This window comes from Ricinus communis, chromosome 10 (genome assembly GCF_019578655.1).
Source record: "Ricinus communis isolate WT05 ecotype wild-type chromosome 10, ASM1957865v1, whole genome shotgun sequence".
NCBI classification, from domain to species: domain Eukaryota; kingdom Viridiplantae; phylum Streptophyta; class Magnoliopsida; order Malpighiales; family Euphorbiaceae; genus Ricinus; species Ricinus communis.
This window is the reverse complement of record NC_063265.1, coordinates 23,445,903-23,467,250: the sequence shown is the minus strand read 5'-3', so window position 1 is coordinate 23,467,250 and position 21,348 is coordinate 23,445,903. Positions and strand designations below refer to the sequence as shown.

Below are 21,348 nucleotides of genomic sequence, written 5' to 3'. Positions count from 1 at the left end.
AGTTTAACATTCTTATATGCCTCACTATGCATCTTTTCAAGCTCATTTAAATGTAATAGATGCTCTTCTTCCGCTCAGCTTAAGTCCATATTTAGCTGTTTAATAGCCCAATATGTTTTGCGTTCAACTCAACCGATAGATGGCAAACTTTGATACACTAGCCTATTATAACTCATTCTAATAGGTGTCTTGTAAGCTGTGCAATATAAACTCTTCGATAAGCATTGTTCAAGTGTACCGCCCAATCTTTCCATGATGGACGTACTGATTTTTCAAGCACTGACTTGATTAGCCTATTACTTATCTCTATTTGTCTTGATGTTTGTGGGTGATAGAGAGTTGCTACTCTATGAGTTACTCCATACTTTTTAGTAAAGCTGAAAATGCCTTGTTGTAAAAATGGATCCTCTCATGATTGCTCTACGTGTTCCAAATCTACAAGATTAAAAGTGAGGCATTTCATTCCTTTTAGCAATGTTTCTACTTCTTTGATATGTATCACATATTTAAAAATATAGCATCTTTAAATAACGAGAGCCAAAATAAACCTAATTAAAGAACCTTGTAGACTATTTTTTTATCACCGAAAAGACCTTTACAATGCAATTTATGGCAAAAAGTAAGAATATTTTGTTGCTTATTTTCAGGAACACATCTTCGAAATATTTGATTCGAATAATATTTGAATAAATATGGGTTATCTCAATAATAATGCCTATAAATAGATAAAAATCTTTTGTTTTTCTGCCAAGTTAAGTTAGGTATCACAAACCAAGTAATTAACAGTCTCAGCATAACAAGGTTTATGATTCATAATAAATAATTGTTCATCGGGAAAAGATTTCATTAGTCACTTTCTTAGAACAAGATTATCAAAATCAGAAATCAATCTAGAAAGGTGGTCAACAACCACAATTTTACTATATTTTTATCTTTGATTTCTAGATTAAATTTTTGTAATACGAGAACCTACCTAATAAGTCTTGTCTTAGCATTTGGCTTAGTTAAAAGATATCTTAAAGCTGCATGATATGAATACAGAATAACTTTATACCCAACCAAATAATATCTAGATTTACCAAATGAAAACATAACAACCAGAAATTATTTTTCTATGGTGGAGTAATTTATTTGGGCATCATCAAGAGTTTTACTAGCATAATATATAACATGCAAAGTGTTAGCACCCCTTTTCCGGATCTAGATATCGAGAAAAGAATAGAAAATCCTATTGATGAAAGTTATTGCCTTGTCAGGTCTCGGAAGGTGAAGGATAGACGAATCCGAGGTTAGGATCGAGGTTAATCCAGTTGAAATTATCTTTTTGAAATTAATTTGGACTTAATTGTCATAAAAAATTAAGTTTGAGAGTCAAAATGATAGTTTTTGCAAATTCAGGAACCTAATTAAACTTTTAAGCCCCTTCTATATAGAGCCAATCGGATTTGTATAGAGCTTATTGAGATTTTTGCACTTCAACATCATTTTTTGTGACATTTTCATGTCCAAATACATATTCTAGAAGGTTTTCTTGACGATAATCATCCTTTTAATCGGTAATTATTTGAATTTTAAAAATAAAATAAGATATTTATTAATATTCCTAAAAATCCATCGCTTTCTTTAGGGTTTCCCTTGAAGCACTACCTCTATAAATAGAAAGAGGTGTTTAGAGTTTTGGATGAGGAATCAAGAATTGAAAATTGGCAGCAAATGAAATTGAGACTTGAGAGACACTAAGAAAGAAAAAATAGAAAGACAATCCAGAGTGAAAAGAAAGAAAAATACTATCAAAGTGAAATTGAGACTTAAGAGACACTGAGAAAGAAAAAATAGAAAGACAATCCAGAGTGAAAAGAAAGAAAAATACTATCAGTCTTAGTCGTCCTTAGAAGATCCAAGCCACTCAAGAAAGAACTATTTTAGGAAACAAATCACTGAGGAAATATCATTTTTGGGAACTATTTTTTAATCAATATAAGATTTCTCTAAGCTAAATCCAACGTTGGTTCCTACCCGGTCTTCGATTCAACTACATCCTCATCGTTTGAGACTGGCAGATCCAACATTTACAGTGACAACCTGAGGGTTCCTTCAATCAATCATTCATCATCATCATAAAACTGGTTCCTTTTTTGTTTTCTTTTAGTATTTGAGCTTAGAAACATGATTAGGGTTTTGATTTATGATCAATATGGTTAGATTAGATTTCATTGTGAATATACATGTTAATAGGGTTTTGAATATGGTTATAAGAACTTAGGATTTTGAAATTTAACATTTTGTGAGTTAGGGTTTTAGATTTGATTAGGAATATGTTATAGGATTGATATTTTGCTTTATTTTGCCATTATTAGTTAATTAAACATGTCAAATATGTTCTGATTTGCCTTATGTTAGTTTACAGTATTTAGAATTTTTAGTGATTTAGAGTTTCGATTGTTTAATTGACTTTTATTGCTTTTATTTTAATGTTTTATCCTAATCGATTTTTATATTTATGCATGTGAAATTTCGGATATGGGGATGTGAAAATAAGTTGACAAACAGCAAAAATAGTTTGGGAAACCCTAGAGCGAATCAGCTCAGTGTAGAACCAATTGGCTCTGAGTTAAGCCGATCGGCTCTAAACATAGAGCCGATCGGTTAAGCCAATTTCCAATTTTTGTGTTTTTTAGCATTTTTCTGATGTATTTTGCTTCTGTATAGTCTTTAGGTGGTTTCCTTTTTGCAGTCATAGTTGCAGGTGGGTTATAATAATTAGGTTTTAATTCTAATTTATTTTGTTTATTTTTGTTTATTGTATGTTAATTAAATATATATCACATGATTGAATAATTAAAAATGGGCCACATAATCTTAGGGTAAAAAAACTAATCCAACATGAACTTGGTAGCCTAATAGGCTAATCAATTTTAATTGGGCCTAAGATCATAAAATCTAAGTAGGCTTAGCAGGTTTTGGCATGCTTAGTTAGGGCTTGGACCTAATTAAAATTAGGATCATACTGAATGGGCCTCATTATAATAAGTAGTTAATTATGTCTAAAGGCTGAAAATCCTGAGCATAACATGTAATTGGGCTAGACTAAGTGGACTAAATACATAATTGACTAGTAAATTAGGCTAACTATTCTAATATGGGTGGGGAGTGAATAAAAATGGACTAGACTTAGGTGTATTATGCGTATTATCTGGCATGCCTGTATATAAATCAATTGCATTTATAGGGAATGATTTGTTAAACAATAAAATTAAAGAATAATATACACAAATAAGAAAATTGGCTTTTGAATCCATCTCTGGACTCTATGGCGTAGCTTCCTTATCGAATATGAGAAACGCCACTTATTAGTAAAAGTGTCTTGATGATTATCTGGGTGGCGACTCCCATATCTGCACTAGTCTTAGTGACCAGTTAGCGTGTTTCTGATTAAATTGAAAAGTATTACAGTGCCGTAGACACTAAAGACACCTAGGTGCGTATCTGAAACCGCTGCCCATACAAAGCTTTATGAATCCTTTGTCCTAAAACTGCTCCTATATGCATCACATATAATTTAAATGGGAAGAGATTAATTAGGTGCCACAATAACAAGCGCAATAGTCATCTTCTCTTTTAAAGTATTAAAAGCAGAAAGGCATGCATCATTAAAAGCAAAGTTCATATCTTCAGTTAGCAATTCAGTTAAAGGACGAGAAATTTTAGAAAAATATTTTATAAATTGCCTATAAAAGCTTACATGACCAAGAAAACTTCTAATGCTCTTCATAGAATTAGGTGATGGCAATTTGGCAACAAATCAATCTTTGCTTTATCAACTTTAATACTCTTGCTAGAAACCACATGTTCTAACATAATACCATACTTGACCATAAAATGACTCCTTTCCTAACTTAGAGTTAAACTATACTCAATACATCTTTCAAGTACACGAGTCAAATCACTAAGACATGCATTAAATGAGGAGTTAAAAATTGAAAAATCATCTATAAATACCTCAATGCAATCTTCTAACATGTCAAAGAAAAATAGAAAGTATACATCTCTGAAATGTTGCAGGTGTGTTGCAAAGCCCAAATGGCATCCTTCCAAGTGCAAAAGTTTCAAAGGAATATGTGAATGTTATTTTCTCTTGATCTTTTGGTACCTGATAATAACTTAAAAGAGCATAAAAAAAATAATAAAACCATATTCAGCTAAATATTATGAAATTTTATCAATAGAAGGAAGGGAAAATGATCATTCTTTATTGTTGTGTTTAGTTTTCTATGATTAAGATACATTCTCCACCCTATAGTCATCCTAGTAGAAACTAGTTCTCCTTTCTCATTCTTGACCATTGTAAGGCCTGAATTTTTAGGCACTAAATATATAGGGTTGGCCCAATTACTATCGGTTATTGGATATATAATACCTCGTCTAATAGTTTTTTCACTTTATTTTTCACCATCTCTTTCATATTACGATTGAGCCTTCTTTGGGTGTCTCTATAAACTTTGTCATTGTCCTCTATGTGTATACATAGTTGGACTAATACCTTTAATATGATAAATTTTCCACCTAGTGGCTTTTTTAGGCCTGGATTTTTTAACAATTGCTTCTTCTTCAAAAGAGAAAAAATGAGATGATATGTATTTCCTTCTCCTAAAAAGACATACTTAAGGGTTGAAGGTAATTCTTTAAGTTCAAATTTAGGTGGTTCATGGGTTATCTCCCTTTTGCTCTTAATAAAAAATTCTAAAGGTTTACTAATTCTTTCATCTAGTGTCATTAGAATAGCTTCATCTAATTTATCATAAAAATCTAAGACTTCATCATCTACTTTTTCTAATGTTAAAGCAACCTATAACTTATCATCTCTATCCTATAAATAAATTTTATATACTAGAGAGTCTAAGAAATTAATATATGAACATTCATTAATTAAAGAATTAGAAGATAGAGTTAGAGAATCAAACACTTTAAATTCAATAGTCTTTTTCAAGAATGTTATAGTCAATTTTCCATTATGCACATCAATAATTATTTTGGTAGTTGCCATGAAAAGTTTACCAAGGAGTATAGTTTTCTCTTTATCCCTTACTAGTATATTTTCCATATTAAGAACCACAAAATATCCATAGGGATTATCTGTTTCCTACTTGAATCAACAAGTCTTCTAATATGCATCTTGGATACTTAATTGATCTATCAACTAATTGTAGAAACATGGTTGTTGGCTTCACTTTTCTCAAATTAAGTTGTGCATAAATTGAATAAGGCATTAAGTTGATATTTGCTCCCAAATCCAATATGGCTTTTGCAACTTTCTTATCCCCCATTGTAATATCAACTGTAAAGCTTCTAGGATTTTTCATCTTAAGAAGAAGTTATTGTTAAAGAACAACCCTTGCTATTTCAGAAACTATTACTTTTTTATTATTTCTATATCTTCTTTTGTTAAAATTGGCTCATTGAAAAATTTAGCATAAGCTAGCATACTCCTAATAACATCCAATAAAGGCATATCAATATTAACTTTAGAAAGCATATCAAAAAATTTTAACAAATTGCTTATCATGTTTTCTTTCTTTCAATCTGTTAAGGAATGGAATATGAGGCTTATAAGGCTTAGTTGCCTTATGAAATTCAAGTCCTAAAAATGTCTCTTTTTCTTTCTTCTTTTATCCAAGGTTGGGCTCCATTATTTCTTCTTTTTTACATCTTCATCAGTAACTTCTACATCTACTAATCCATCATCTTTTGGTGTACTTGCATAAGAAGAATCTTTTTCAATTAAAGTTCCAATATTATTATCAAACAACTCACCATCTTTAAGAATAGTGATAGCTTTGGATTTCTTAGGTAGATTTAACAATTTTTCTTTCTCATTTTCTTATACAGCTTCAAAAATTTGCCCAATTTAAGTTTCTGAGCACTTCATTGAAGCTTAAATAGAATCAGTTTTTTTCCTTTTCATCCTAGCATTGGTAGTCATCATAAAAGATTGGAGTATTTCCTCCAAGCTTTGTTTCCTTTGAGGGGCTTGTCTTTGATTTTAATACGAAGGGTTTGGCTTTCTTGGGTATTAAGGCTCTTAGTTTTGGTATTGGGACTGGTGGGTTCCTCAATATTTATTGTGGGTTTTGGTTATTGTTTCTCCAAGGATAGTTTAAATAGTTTTCCAACCTAGATTATATGTGTTGGAATAAGGATTATTTCTAGGCTGCCTAGGTTGATAAGATTCCATCAAATTAATCTATTCATACTCATTTCCTGCATAAGTCTCAAAGATTGAATAAATTAGCACCATGACTATAAATACCATAAATACCATATACCTCATTGCTTAGTGTATTTTTAGTTGAAGCAAGTATTTTAACTTGTTTAGTTAATTTAGTTATTTGCCTAGCCATCTCACTATTATATACTGCTTCAACTACTCCTACTCTTTTTGGCCTCACACTCGTTTGGTGAGATTTGGCTGTTGACTTCTCAAAGATATCATAAATCTCATTAGTTGTCTTTTCTAACATAGCACCTCCAGCTGCATTAGCAATCATACATTAATATTGTGGTATTAACCGATCATAAATGATCGGTTAGTTACTAGAAGTGGGTATCCATGGTGTGGACATTGCAATAAAAGTTATTTAAAGCAATCTCATACTTCTTGAAAGGACTCAATATCCTTTTGATAAAAGGTAGATATTTCAGCCCTTAATTCTTTGGTCTTTTGAAGTAAGTAAAACTTATCATAAACTTTTGATAAACTTCATCTCAAGTTCTTAAAGAATTAGGAGGCAAGATCATTAACTAAGCCTTAGGTTTTTCTTTTAATGAATAAGCAAAATATCTCATTCTTAAATGGTCCTCATTTAATCCAGATAATGGAAATGTATGAATTATAACACAAAATTCTCTAATGAATGTTAATGCATACTCACTAAGCATACCATAAAATGAAGGAAGCATATTAAAGTGGATGTTCTTAAGTTTTTAATTCCTAGATGCATCACCTAGAACTATACATGAAACCAATTATAAGTCGAGCATTATCCTTCATAGTTATTTGCCTTTCAGCTGCTATTTGTTATTCATTTGCCATTATTTCAATCTCTTCTTTTGATTCTTCCTTAATTTTTCTTCAGTGTCTTCTTCGTCTAGTTTTTGTGGCATAAACTCACTCTTTACTTTTTGATCTTCTACTATATCATACAAAGTAAAGAAAAATTTCAAATTTAACAGTTTAAAAATAAAACAAAACACATAAGTTGAAGACAGAATACAATATACAAAACAAACTTGACATCAATTAATATAATAAAATTTGAACACAATTTCCCGACAATGGTGTCAAAAATTTGATGTGTCAAACTTGGTACTTACAAGTGCACGAACCGTTATAGTAAAAGCAGTAAAACACCCCGAGATCGATTTCTCAAGGAACGTGTAGCAAAACTTTATTATAAAAATTAATTATCAAATAACAACACTAATAAATAAATCTAAACACTCTAAAGTAATATTTTAAGAAAGTAATAGAGTTTATAAAATAAATAAATAAACTAATAAAGTAAATATGCAATGAGATGATTTAAAGAAACTATATGTTAAAACAGTATCTAGCCTAGCCAATTACTTAATACTCCTTTTGTTTTAATATTAAACACAAATCTAATGAATGAGATTGTGATGTTTCTTTTCTTTTGATCACTCAAACTAATAATGTAACTAAAGTCTTTTATATCAATATAGATTTAATTAAGAATATAACTAATAAATTAATAAATTAATAGAGAAATAATAAAATTATACATAAACTTGAATCTCATATGTCAAAAATTAAATACACATATCAAAATAGAAATTCCGTGTCAAAATATAGTCATACATATTAGAAAGTTTGTATATCTCTAAATGTAATATATATATTTGTAAATGATGAATAAAAAAAATCTAAATTTAATTCTCATAAATAAAATTATTAATAAAAAAACTGGCTAATAAACTCTTTTATAAATACAAACTATCATATTAATGAGAATATAATCCATTATATCATAAAGTTAAATTTTCAACCTTAAAATGTATTAATATTGTTAGTTACGTATATGGTTATTTACTTATATAATCCTTTTAAGTTTTAAAAGATACAGTACTTTATTCCAGTTCCTCTAAATATTAAGAAAAGTTAAATCAATTTTAATATAATGATTAAGATAATATTACAATCCAAATATTTAGAATCATTAACTTTTTGTTTCTTTTCTTTTTGCAATCCTTTATAAAAATCTAATGATTTGTTTACTACTTTCATGAAATCAAATGGCAACAATAACTGATCAGGTCTTGAGTTCAAGCTTTCATCTTTACACTAAATAAAATTTCACTTTTATGATTAGTGTAAAAAAATGGTTATTCCTATTATGTAGCCCACAGTACATCAAACTTCCTTTGGATAAAAAAGATATAAAAAAATATTTATTTCAGTAAATATTTTCTATGCTAGATTATTATTTACAATTAGATAAGGGTGACATGAAAAGAAAAAGGAAAAAATAGGAATAGAATTTTTGACTTTAATAAAAATACTGATTATATATTATATAAACATTATATATTTTTATATTATTTTATAATTTCTATCTACAAATAAGAATTTCTATTTTAATAAGTGAGTATTTAAATCATTTAATTCTTTCCTAAATCGCATAAACTTATCTTTTTCTTTTTTTTTATGTGCTTCTATACTGCATTTTTATTTTTTATATTTTATTTTATTTTATATTGCTGAAATTTAATTAGTAATATTAATCGTATTGTTCATGTATATTTTATATTATGAATAAAATTAGAGTTTAAGTATATTTTTTTTATTTTTTTTATATTTTATAGATTCTCATATTATTTATATTAGTTTTCAATATTCAAGTCAAGAATTTATAAGTCGGTTAAATAAAATTAAATTGATTAAAACGATAAGAATCGGTCCATAACCAAAAAACCAGTGTAGAATCGATTCTCCTTCAGCCGGTACTGAAACTATTAGTTTTAATTCCAACTTATAAAAAAGTAATTTATTTTAATTATTTTTATCTTTTAAAAGTTGATTAGAATCAACCAAACTGAAACTATAAATCAAAACTGACTAGCTGTATTGGCACAATATCTATTTTTATACATATACTATGATAACTATGAAATTTCTATTTGATATACAAACTAATAGCTATAGAAGATATCTAATATATATGTTCTATTAATTGTCTAGTTTATGTTAAAAGTTATAATAATTTAGATAACAATAAACTAATATAGTTATTATATAAAATATAATAAATTTAGCCATAAAATATAAATATAAAATTAACTTACAAATAAAATATATAATTTATTAATAAAATATTTAATTAAATTACACATATCAATTGTTAAACCAGCTTTTTCAAAAGAATAATTATCGGATCTAACTGATATTTTAACAAATGAAACAACTTTGTAAACATACCACAGAATTCAAATCTCAGAAATTAAAAAACAATAATCCAATCTTGGTCTAACTTCTTTAATGCCCATTATTAAGGATTGTATCTTTCAAGGAATGTTTATCTAACAGCTAGCCTTCACAATTGCTTTTCAATCTCCGTTGATTAAGCAACATGTTCAATAGCTGCCATTAATCTTTATTTTTATATATTAGTGAGATTAATTGCAATGGTCCCCTCCAATTCGAATGCCTCTAGGGTTGCTTGGACAGGTAATTTCTTTCTTTGAAAACGACCAATGAAATCTCTTTCCATTTCAGGCCCATTGAATAGGATTCCAGCCCAAAAATAAAACAGAATCAACCCACTTCTACCCATAATAATTTTGGAAAAATAACAAAATATCCATGTATTTTGATTTTTTTTATCAAATATAGTGTTAAATTTTTTATTATTTTTAATGTATTAAAATATAAAAACATGGTTTTTAATTTTTTTTTCGAAATTATAATTTTTTCTTTAATTATTTTTTGATAAAACAATAAAAAAATTGAAAACAACCACATCATATAAAAAAAAAACTAAAAGAACAATTTTTAAAAAAAAATTAGACAGTAATATGAAATTTTTTATTAATTTTAGAAAGTTTCCAATAATTGTTTGTCGTGCAACTGATTTGTTACTTCAAAACTTGTTATATACATATATATAAAATTATGAAATATGAAAATTTACATGTGTATTTATTTGATATATAGAAAAATATTTATGATATGTATTTACTTTTCACATATAGATATTATGGTAATGTGTACTTTTTAAATTTATTATATAATTAGTTTATTAATTAATAAGTATATCCCTTTTTTTTATTTAAGGTACATTTTTAATTAAATAATAATTCTAAACCCATAAGACAACATATTTATTTTATCTTATGATACTATATTAATTAATAAATTAATTCTTTCAAAAAATTAATTAAAGATTATTAAATTTTATCTACAAATAATTATAAAATATTGAGATTTCTATTAGAATGTGATAAATTTATTTTATATTATTATTTATAATTAGAATAGTGATAGCAGTCGTGTAACATGTAAATAAATAATTAGTTATGTCTAATCACTCAACAAGTTATATGTATTTCGAATATTTTATATTTATAGAGTTTATAAATTTTATATATATATATATATATTTATATTATATGAAATATAATGTTTTCTGTATGTGTCATTGTGAGTATTCTTTTTCTGGATTCAGATATTGAGGAAAAAATGATAAGTCCTATGATAAGAGTTATTGCTTTCTCGAGTTTCGGCTGGTGAAGGATAGATGATCCGAGGCCGGATCCAGCTGGAATTAGCATTTTGAAATTAATTTGGACCTAATTGTCAAAAAAATAAATTTGACGGTCAAAATGAGAATTTTTACAAAATCAAAGATTAAATTGAAAATTTTAAAATTTTCTATATAGAGCCAATCAGTTTTTTTGACTCCCTGACATCGTTTTATCGGATGATTTTATGTCCAAATACAAATTCTAGAAGGTTTTTTTGACGATAATCATTATTTTATCAATAATTACTTAAATTTTAAATAAATAAATGAGATATTTATTGATATTTTCTAGGATTTATCTTTTTCTCTAAGATTTCTTTTGAAACTTACCGCTATAAATAGTAAGAGGTGTTTAGGGTTTCAGGGAGGAAATTAAGAACTAAAAATCATCTGTAAGTGAAATCAATATAGAAGAGACACTAAGAAAGAAAGAACAGAGAAAAAATCTGAAGGAAAAAGAAAGAAAAGCACTGTCGATAGTAGTAGTCATTAGAAGATCCAAGCCACTAAATAAAGAACCATTTTAGGAAACAAGCCGCTTAAGAAAGATCATTTTTGGAAACTTTTGCTAAATCACAGAAGGTTTCTCAAAGCCAAATCGAGCTCTGGATTCCTACTCAGTTCTTGATTCAATTGCCTCTTTATCACTCAAGACTCGCAGATCCAACATACACGGTGACAATCTGAGAGTTTCTTTCACTATACATCTGCATTTATCATAAAACTGGTTCTTTCATTCCTTTTTTTTGTCTTTTATTTGTTTTTTTATGTTATTTGCTCTTAGAAACATGATTAGGATTTTTATTTTTGATAAGCATGATTATATTAGGTTTTCATGAATATACATGTTAATAGGATTTTAAGTCTGATAATAAGAACTAGATCTTTTTTTATCTGGTATTTTGCTAATTAGGATTTTAGATTTAATTAAAAATATGTTATATGGTTAAGATTTAGGTCTTTTGCTAATATGATTTAGTAATTAAGCCTAAATATAACATGTTTCTTTGCTTTGATAATTTTCTATTAATTTATGAGTTTTTAGTTATTTAGTCTTCTTTTAGCTTTTATAACTTTATTTTGTTATTTTTTTATCTATTTTATCTCATTCTAATTAATTTTTAACACATGTGCATGTAAAAATCGGCTCTAGAGTGTAAAATTGGACTGATGAATAAAGAAAAATTGACAAGAATATGCCATTGGATTCGAGAGCCGATCGACTTTTCATGCTGGACTAGTTTTTTTTTCTTTTTTGACGTATTTCAATGTATTCTTGGCCTTTGTATACTTTTAGGTTTTTTCAGTTTTACAATCGTAGTTGTAGTGAGATTGTAATAGCTAGGATTTTCTTTTCTGCTTTATTATTATTTTTTTTGTTGTTTATTGCATGTTAACCCAATACATGATTATATGATTGATTAATTAAAATGGGCCATATAGACTTAGGGCTAAAAAAGTGACCCAACACGAATTTGATAGTCTAATAGGCTAATCCACTTTAACTAGGCCTAAACCCTAAAATCCAGTTAGAGGGCTTTGACATATTTAGTTAAGACTTGAAGTTAGTTAGGGTTAATATCACAATAAATGGACCTTCTCATAACAAGTAGTCTAATAGGTTTAAAGGTTGGAATCTAAAGAGCATAACATGTATTTGGGCTAGAATATGTGGGCCTTGTACATAATTGGTTAGTAAGTTTCTGGGCTTGAATAAATGGGCTAGACATAAGTGTTCTATGTGTTATTTTGGCATGCCCGTATATAAAATGCTTGCATTTATAGGGAATATTTTGTTAAATAATAAATTTAAGAACACAATAAGGGAGTTGGCTTTCGGATCCATCTCTAGACTTTGTGGGTTAAGCATCCTTATAGAATCTGAGAAAAGTCACTCATTAGTAAAAGTGTCCCGGTGATTACCCGGGTGGCGAACCCCATCTCCGCCCTAGTCTTAATGACTAGTTAGCATATTCTCGATTAGGTTCAAAAGTCTTACAGTGTCGTAGTCGTTAAAAACACTTGGGTGCACGCTCGAAACCGCCGGCCCCAGTCACTATTTAAATTCTTTTTTATTTTGGCATGAGCTAAAAATAATTTCGGAGTGCAACTTGCATGAGGAAGGTCGGTTTAACGAGCCTGTCAACTACCCAAAAACGTCTGTTTAAGGATCGTTGGATCCAATCACCTGAAACGGCAATAAAAACTTGACTGAGGTTAATGACATGAAGCCCACGAGTCCAAAAATATGGGTATTTTAATCTAAAAATCATTAGAAGCCATCTAAAAGCTCTGGCTATAGTGTTATTACCTAACTTCTATTTCTCTGATACGTAAGCCTGATAATGAGACTAGGACAAGTTCAATAAATTGAACTTTAAGTAGCAAATGGAAGAAAACTCTGAGAGGCACCTAAGGACGTTGAATTCTTCAGAATGGATTAAAAAGGCATAAAGAACCCATAGAAACCCTTAGAAACCTTTATAAACAAAAAACGGAACCTATAAACCCCACCCGACTCAAAATCCTAGTGAAATAGCTTAAACCCACGTGGGGTAAGGCAAAGTCCACGTGGGCTTAGCTAAGCCGGTGTGGCCTTAGCGATAAGCCAACGTGAGCTTAGCCTTTAGAATGCCATCAACCTCAAAATTAGTGCCTTTATCGGCTAGGATTAACATGGGATGACGTGCCAACATCAGGGACATCCCCTAAACCTCTAAAACTCATCCTTTACCCTTTATTTCTTCAACCAATAAAAATACACCTTTGTACATTTATATTCATCACTAACCTTATATTAAATGCTAGACACAACTAGCCACACTCTCTCACTTAAAAAACAACAATTGAAAACCCTAAATTTTACACTCCCAACTCGCCTTTAGCCACTCTTCTCCTTCCTAAATACAAAACCCCTAAAACACTCAACTTGAACCCTTTTGAAAGCATAAGAAATACCCCTTCTATCTTTCAAGATTGAATCAACATTCTAAAACATATTCATTCTCACCTCAAGATCCTTGAAGCTTTTTCAGCAACTCCAAAAGTACTAGAGAACTCAAAGCCTCCATTGTTCCCTCCTAAACACTAAATACAACCTATTTTATATCTTCTACACTCTTTATCCTTCATTCAAAAGAAAACCTCCTAAAACCCCTTTAAAATCCCTAATAGTTTTGGTTCTATAGGTGCTTCAATCAACTCTAGAAGTATTAAGTGTCCATTGGTGTTCTTAAGAGCTTAGAAGTCCTTTCCCCTCCTCAAAGTCAGTTCTCCTTTGGAAATCATCAAAGATAAACCTTGAGGGCCCAAATTCCAAAGTTAAACTTGTTGTATTATGTATTTATAACTACTTTTCATCTCATTTAGTGTTGGTGGGTTTCGGGGAGAGTCTTAGTCCAAAAACACCATTGAAGCTTCCCCATAAGCTCATATAGGCTTATCCCATGCAAGGTAAGCCTCCAGGGGTCTTATAGCTTTATTTTTTGGGCATTTAGGGTTTTTAGAGATTTTTTAATGTGTTTCACATGATGAGTTTATGTTCCTTTATATAGTTAGCTTTTATTTAATATGTTTTAAAATGGATTTAAGGTTATTTAGCATGTTTTAAGTTGTATTTAAGCTAATACATACTTTGGTGCTTAAGAACACTTAGTTATGTGATGTATCCGTAATTACACTATATTTTAGTAGTATTTTAATTAGTATTTGTGTTTAATTTAGTCCAATTAGTTCTACATTTGGTTAATTTTATAATTTTTGTTATATTTCATATATCCCCTTGACTTTATGTCTTGAGGGTCATTTTTAGTGTTTTTATAAAGTCTTTAGGCTTATAAATGAAGAAAAATGAAGTTCAGAAGTTTAGGAGACAAAACAAGGCAATATCAGGCAAGTTTAGGCTGTTCTGGGCCAGGACAAGGGTGCTCCAGCCGGGACAAAAACATTTTGTCCCGTGTGGAGCCTGTTGAGCATGCGTCGGGACATGTCTCCTCGAAGAGGCGGATTCAGCAGTTTTGACATGGTTCGGTAAAATGGGCATAACTTCCTCGTTTTAAGTCCAAATGAGGTGATTCAAGTGGAGTTGGAAAGATAAGACATAGAGCTAGAATTTAATGTCTTGAGCATTTTCTAAATTCGGAGTCTATGCCTAAATTGAGTTAGAAATTGCTGCTGAATAGTTGTGACCCTCTATGAACGTCTTTTAGTAGAATGGCTGTAGATTCTTTGTTTCTTATCGAAAAGGGGTGATTCAAAAAGTTATGTCTTATAAATTCAAAGAGGTACAACTCTTTTAATGGCTTTTTCTCCAGAAGATGCAAGTTTCAAGATGTTATGACCCTTGAAAGTAACTACCAATGCTGGAGACTACATTTTAAGATAGGTTTGACTCTTTGTAAGGAGGCATAATGCCTAATCCGAATTTCTATCTGTAAATAAGCCTTGTAACTTAATTTGTAGGGAGGAGAGAGATTATCTTGGATATTCCATTTCAAGATATATCATATTTAATAAAATACTTCTTCTGCAACAAGCTTCTAAGTTTTAGTTTTATCTTCAAGATTGTCAGGTCTAAGGAGAAGAACAAGAATTCTTCAAGTACTTCCTAAGGAGCCATGAAGGACTATTTAATTCATCATTCTATCTTCTTCACTCCTTCTTCACTTGTAGGATTACTTGAGTGTTTTCTTGTTTCATCCGTGTGCTTAATCTATATGATTAGTGACTTGCTTTCTTTGCATTTAGTTTTTATATGTTCATTGATTTATTTATTGATTGCATGTATAGTTTGAATAGCACTTTCATAATTTGATTTCTCTTATGTGCTTAAATAGATTGGTATAAGTATGACATATTGTTGAAATCATAGACAACGTCTTTATTTGTAATCTCACTATACTTAGGTATGATATATTACTAAAAGGTCTATATATGATTTATTTGCAATACCACTGTGCTTAGTTTTATCGCCTATCTAAATTACAACTTATGACAAGAGTAAAACTTTGTAGTGGAAGAGTAAGGGATTTCACTTTCGTTAAAGGGCGTTCTCATTTATAGGAATGGCACTACTTCTTAAGGGGATTTCTATAGAGTTAGGCAGAAATCTTCATGATTTCTTGGTACATCTATAAATGCGAGAGCAAGTATATTATCTACTTGGAAATATCGTAGAATGTCATAGAGATATGCTCCTATGTACCTTAGGCCGACTCTCCCAATTAATGAATTTATAACATTTCATCTTTGTAGTCATGATATGATCATATCATGTATTTCTATTTACAGCCTTTTATTTGATTGTAGTATTTTATTTACTTGCTTTATTAGTTTAGTTTTATTTATCTTAATCTAATCATTTTATAATCTTTAATTTTACCCACATTTGAATAATCATTTTAGGAATTAGTAAGGCTTCACTCCGAATTCCCTAGAGTTCGACACCCTACTTCCCTATACTTAGTCAAGTAGGACTAGGATAAAATGCACTTCTACCCACATCATTATGTTTAACATATGTGTTTAGTGGTATGCTTAGGGTTAAATAATTATGTTTATTTAGAAATAATCGAATTTTATGTTTTATGCATAAAGTTTTCATTTTCTTCATGTTTTGAGTATCTTAGATATTAAAGTTTCCATTTTGCTTGTATAGTGTCTTAATCCTAGTATTTGAGTGTTAAACTATTTTTTGGTCTTCATAGTACATGTGGTCATAAGGGCTTTACTTGATCCTCTCTAATGAAGATTCCCCTTGATTTAGGCTTAATTTGGATTAACTAAATATTTATTGTTTTATAGGATTTTATTACCCCTTATTATATTTACTAATCCATTTTTGTATCCCTATTAATTCTTTCTTTCTCTTTCTTTGAATTGGATTTAGTTTAGGTTGGTATGCCTATATTCCACTTCACATGTTAAAGGCAAATTAAATTTAGGTTGATTGATCATCTCACTTGCTAAACTAAAATGAACCAACTCACCAAAGTGAGTTTCCTCATCTTCCATGTTTCATTCCCCTAATTGATTAAAGATAAAATGAACTTGACACCTACATGCTTAATAAAAATGGTTCTATTTGGTCATTTTGGCATGTCAAACAAAATTTAAGGTACCAATATACCTCTTTAGGTTTAGTGGCACCAATGTGCATTCCATGTAGGTAGATATATGCTAGGTTAGTAACCTCTTTTCGTCACTGTATGCATGATTAAATAAGATAACAAAATGTCATCGAAATAAAATGGATAGCAATCAAGTTAGTACAATTAGGAAAACAAAAAGCCTTAGAATCTAGTGGAGGCCAGATTGTGAGTCCGGGCGTGTTGGGGTGCCTAACCCCTTCTAGTATGTATCTAACTTTTTGAACCTAAATTCCTAATTTGGGGAAGGGGAAAGTTAGGCTCTCCACAAGGAATCCGAGCCGCCATCCTTCGCCCCTCTCTATTTGTCCTGTCTATTTTACCCGATGGCGACTTCCAGTCTTCTCCAATAATTTACGGTCATCACGATTATCGTGATCTCTAGAGACCTTTTCTCGGATGGCTCACTTTTGAATCGAGCCTATTATGGACGAGACAACCTTTGACCCCAGTAACGTAGCTACAATCACTTAGTGCTAGCTCCGAAAAAGCCGCGCTCACAGTGGCGACAACGTTGGGGACATAATGGGAAGTTAATTCCAATTGACTCCAAGGGCTTTTGCTTTTCTAGTCCTATTAATCTAGCTTTGCATCATTTTTTATTAGATTTAAGACGATACAATATTTACCGAGTAGCACAAATATATAGGATACCCCAATTCTATTCGAATATGAGACGACGCACGTAATACCCAGAATTTTTCCCTTAATAATGATTATATTAATAATAATTAATAAATGAGTTTTTATTTAAATTAGTTTTATTTTATTTTTATTTGGTTTAATTTGAAATGATTTAATGGAAATTTTAATATTAGACAATTAAATGAGTTATTTTTCTATACCCAATTAGTTATATCTTTAAGAAATTAATTAAGTAAATTATTTGAGGGATAAATTATATTTTTGGTTATTCAATTTTTTCCAAATGTGTATATATATATATATATATATATATATATATATATATATATATATATATATATATATATATATAAAGTTATATATTGGAAAATTGTGGAGAAATTGTAAAAAGTGTTTTTATAAAAGGAATTTAGGAAAAATAGGTATTTTAATTAACTAGTGGTATTAAATTTTAAGTTGAAAAATATTTAGCAAATTGATTATTTAAATTAATTGTGTTAATACTAAATTGAAAATTTATTTTTGGATGAGGATTAAAAGTGTAATTTCATTAATATAGAGTTTTAATGGAATTTTGGATGTTTGGTATTTTTATAAATAAATGTGTCGGCAGGGGTAATTATGTACTTGTGTATTTTCAATAATTCTAATTTGGCCCAAATTAATTAGCTAGGGGCTTAATTGAAAGGCTAAAGAAAAGTTTGAGGGTTAATTAGAAATTTTGCAGGGTAAAATTGACGTAATTTAGAAAGTTGAGGGACCTAATTGTAAGAAAGGAAAGTTTGGGAGCCTAAAGTCGATATGGAGAAGAAGAAAAGAGAAGAGAGTCTCGGAAAGAGAGAAGAAAAAATCGGGAGAGAGAGGTAGGTGGCTCGCTGCCGCCCGTGGCAGCCGGAGAAGAGCCCGTCCGGTGGTGGTAGCGGCGTAAGCACCGAGGAGAAAAAGAAAGAAAGAAGGGGCTGCGGCTTTCGAAGGTCGTTCCGTCGGCATTTCTGGCCGATCTTGTTGGCGATCGGCTCCCCTCGAAGAAAGCTTCCCTTTGGCGCAGCGGTGTCGGTTTTGGTGGCTGGAGGAGGGAGTTCCGGCGAAGTACGTGGCAGCCGCATTTTTCGGCTTTTTCGACGTGCTCTGGCGGAGGATGGACGATCGGAGGACGTATCCCGACTCTCCTCAGCTCAAGCTTCGTAATGGCACCGGTTTCGTGGTGATCAGACTCCGTTTGCGAATCGACGGCCGAGATCGTTCGCAAATCTCTCGGGATGGGATGGCAGTAGAACATAGGAGTTGGATGAGTGTTCCAGTATAAATCTGAGAGAGATAGAGAAAGGATAAATAGGTACAATTTTAAGAAAGAAAGATTAGGACCTGCCCTGGTCGAGCATCGCTCTCTAGGCTTAGTTGAGTGTGGTTGCTGGAGTAAAGGTCCCTGGTCGAGCTTTGCTCTCTGGGCGCCGACTTATTTGGAAATTTAAGTGACCAGACTGGAAGTAAGGTCCCTGGTCGAGCTTTGCTCTCTGGGCGCCAGTCTTATTGGATAAGAGAGCCGAAAGGCTAAGGTTGAGAGTCAAGTGACCAGATTGGAGGTAAGGTCCCTCGTCGAGCTTTGCTCTCTGGGCGCCAGTTCTGTTGGAATTAGAGATTGAGATGTTAAAGTTGAGGTTAGTTGAGATGTAAATGTTGAATTAAATCGAGATGTTAGAATTGGGATTAAGGTTCTACTGAAGTACTCCGTCCTGTTGTATGTGGAATTATTTTTGTATAAGCATGGCATGACACGTATGGTTTGCATGATTTATTAATTATTTTAAAATTAAATAATGTGATATTGAGATGTTTGAAACTGTTTTAGATATATAATTTTAACTCACTCTCGAGACTAACAGTCTCCATTTACTGTTTTTCAAATTCGTGACTGTTAGTCTTCCCGCGACTCTTACTCAGTAACCCGACTTCTTTATCATCGGGTGGTGTTTGATTTGGTATGTCAAATTGTAAAAATCTTAGATTCTCTGCAGTAGTAATAGTAGAGGTATCAGTGGTAATTTACTGAGTTTCGGGTCTCGCTTAATTTTTCTGGCAGACCGAAGTAATTATATAAAATGTAACTATTAAGATAATTTGTGGCTTTAATAATATTAATTTGAGATGAGATTTGATTGAGTTAGTGAGTGTCAGGCTTACTACAGGATTCGGTGGCCTTAAGCCTACCCATTAGAATAAATGGATTGTCTTTTGGTTCCTTTCGCTATCCTCCCAATAAATCATTAAGATTTGTTTTCAATAAAATCTTATGTATTTCTGAGTTCATGTTCCGCTATTCTCCATTAATGGTTAGGTCTTAATTTTACAATGGAGCCTCTAATTTGATTTGTTCTTGAGTCAATCTTCTCATTTCCTAGTGCCGGTCACAGGTCCACAAAGTGGGTCGTGACAATGCATATTAGTGACAATCACCACCCTTGCACACATATTAGGGGGCAAAAGGCTTATCGTGTCAAGTAGTGATGACACTCACACCTAGCTATATAAAAGGGATAAGCCTCCTCTAGTATAAAAAGGGTTCTCCTTGACAAAGCTCATGTAGTGATATAAATCCTTCCCCTAGGTTACCAAATAATATGTGAATATATGCTTGCCTAGAATAACCTTGCGAATCCTTTTCATTATTCTCTTGATGCATCCCGAGTTAATCAAAGACATGTATTTATCAAGATTGGCACAAAGGTGCAATACCCACACAAATCAATAAAAGCATGACAAATGCATTATGAAAATTATGATTTTGATTCATGACTTTATTCCTTCGTTAGTGTTTGAAATTCGGATTTAGGCTACTCATAATTAGAAATTCCTCCATATGATGAATGTTCGAGAAACACAGGAGTAAGGAATGTTGAACAAGTTTTAGACTTCCTTAGAACATGTTACACAATGTCTAATGGGAAATTCCTAATTATGGGCTAACCTATGCCTAAGTTTAATTCGTTGGAGAGAACTGAGCTTTTGACTTTGGAAGCGATGTTGCATGAAAAGTGAACATTGATGTTATATTTGTTTACATCTATTGGTGCACACATATTTGATTGTGATTGGGCTGTGAAGAAACTTTGTGGGTAACCTCTTATCTTTTGATGGAAATTGCATATGCATTTATTCTACATACAATCTATTCATTCAAGGAGAGAGCATACACGCACCATGCATTCTCATGCATAATCTCTAACCTTTATTCTTTAAAGATTACGGTTGCTTGGATTAGGTTCGATAGATGACTTATTAGACAATAAAGCATAGGAATGGAAGAATACGCTGAAGCATCTCAAGTGGCAGAACTGGAAGCAGTTTGGAATGATAAATTTTGAAGATGCTGGAAGGAGTTCAAATCTCGAGGGCAATAAAATTCATAAATAAATCTATACTAGATACTATTTTTGTAAAAAAAGAAAAAAGAAAAATTAAATCCAGCTGACTAGAATACTTGTACAGGCTAGTCAGCCAAAGGTTAAGGAAATAAAAGGTGAGAGGAAAATATTCGACTAGAAAATCTAAAAGAACTAATTGATAACAAGAGTAGTATTATATGAAATAAAAAATGTACCCGTTTGTGCCCAAATTAAATGAATAAAATTTAATTAGAATCTTTGTTAGACTTGCGCATCAATTTTTATTACTTGCACACTACTATAAGAAAAAAAAGTAGAATCTATGGGATCTAAATCGAAGCAAGGTCATTTTTCTCT

At 30.8% G+C, this 21,348-nt stretch overlaps 1 non-coding gene across 1 annotated transcript; it reads left to right on the top strand.

Annotated features, from left to right (window-relative positions):
- Nucleotides 1–6,601: 6,601 nt before the first annotated feature.
- LOC112534577 lies at nt 6,602–6,709 on the top strand. The gene has a single exon (XR_003078865.1). It is a non-coding gene; the product is annotated as a small nucleolar RNA R71 (small nucleolar RNA).
- The last annotated feature ends 14,639 nt before the right edge of the window (nt 6,710–21,348 follow it).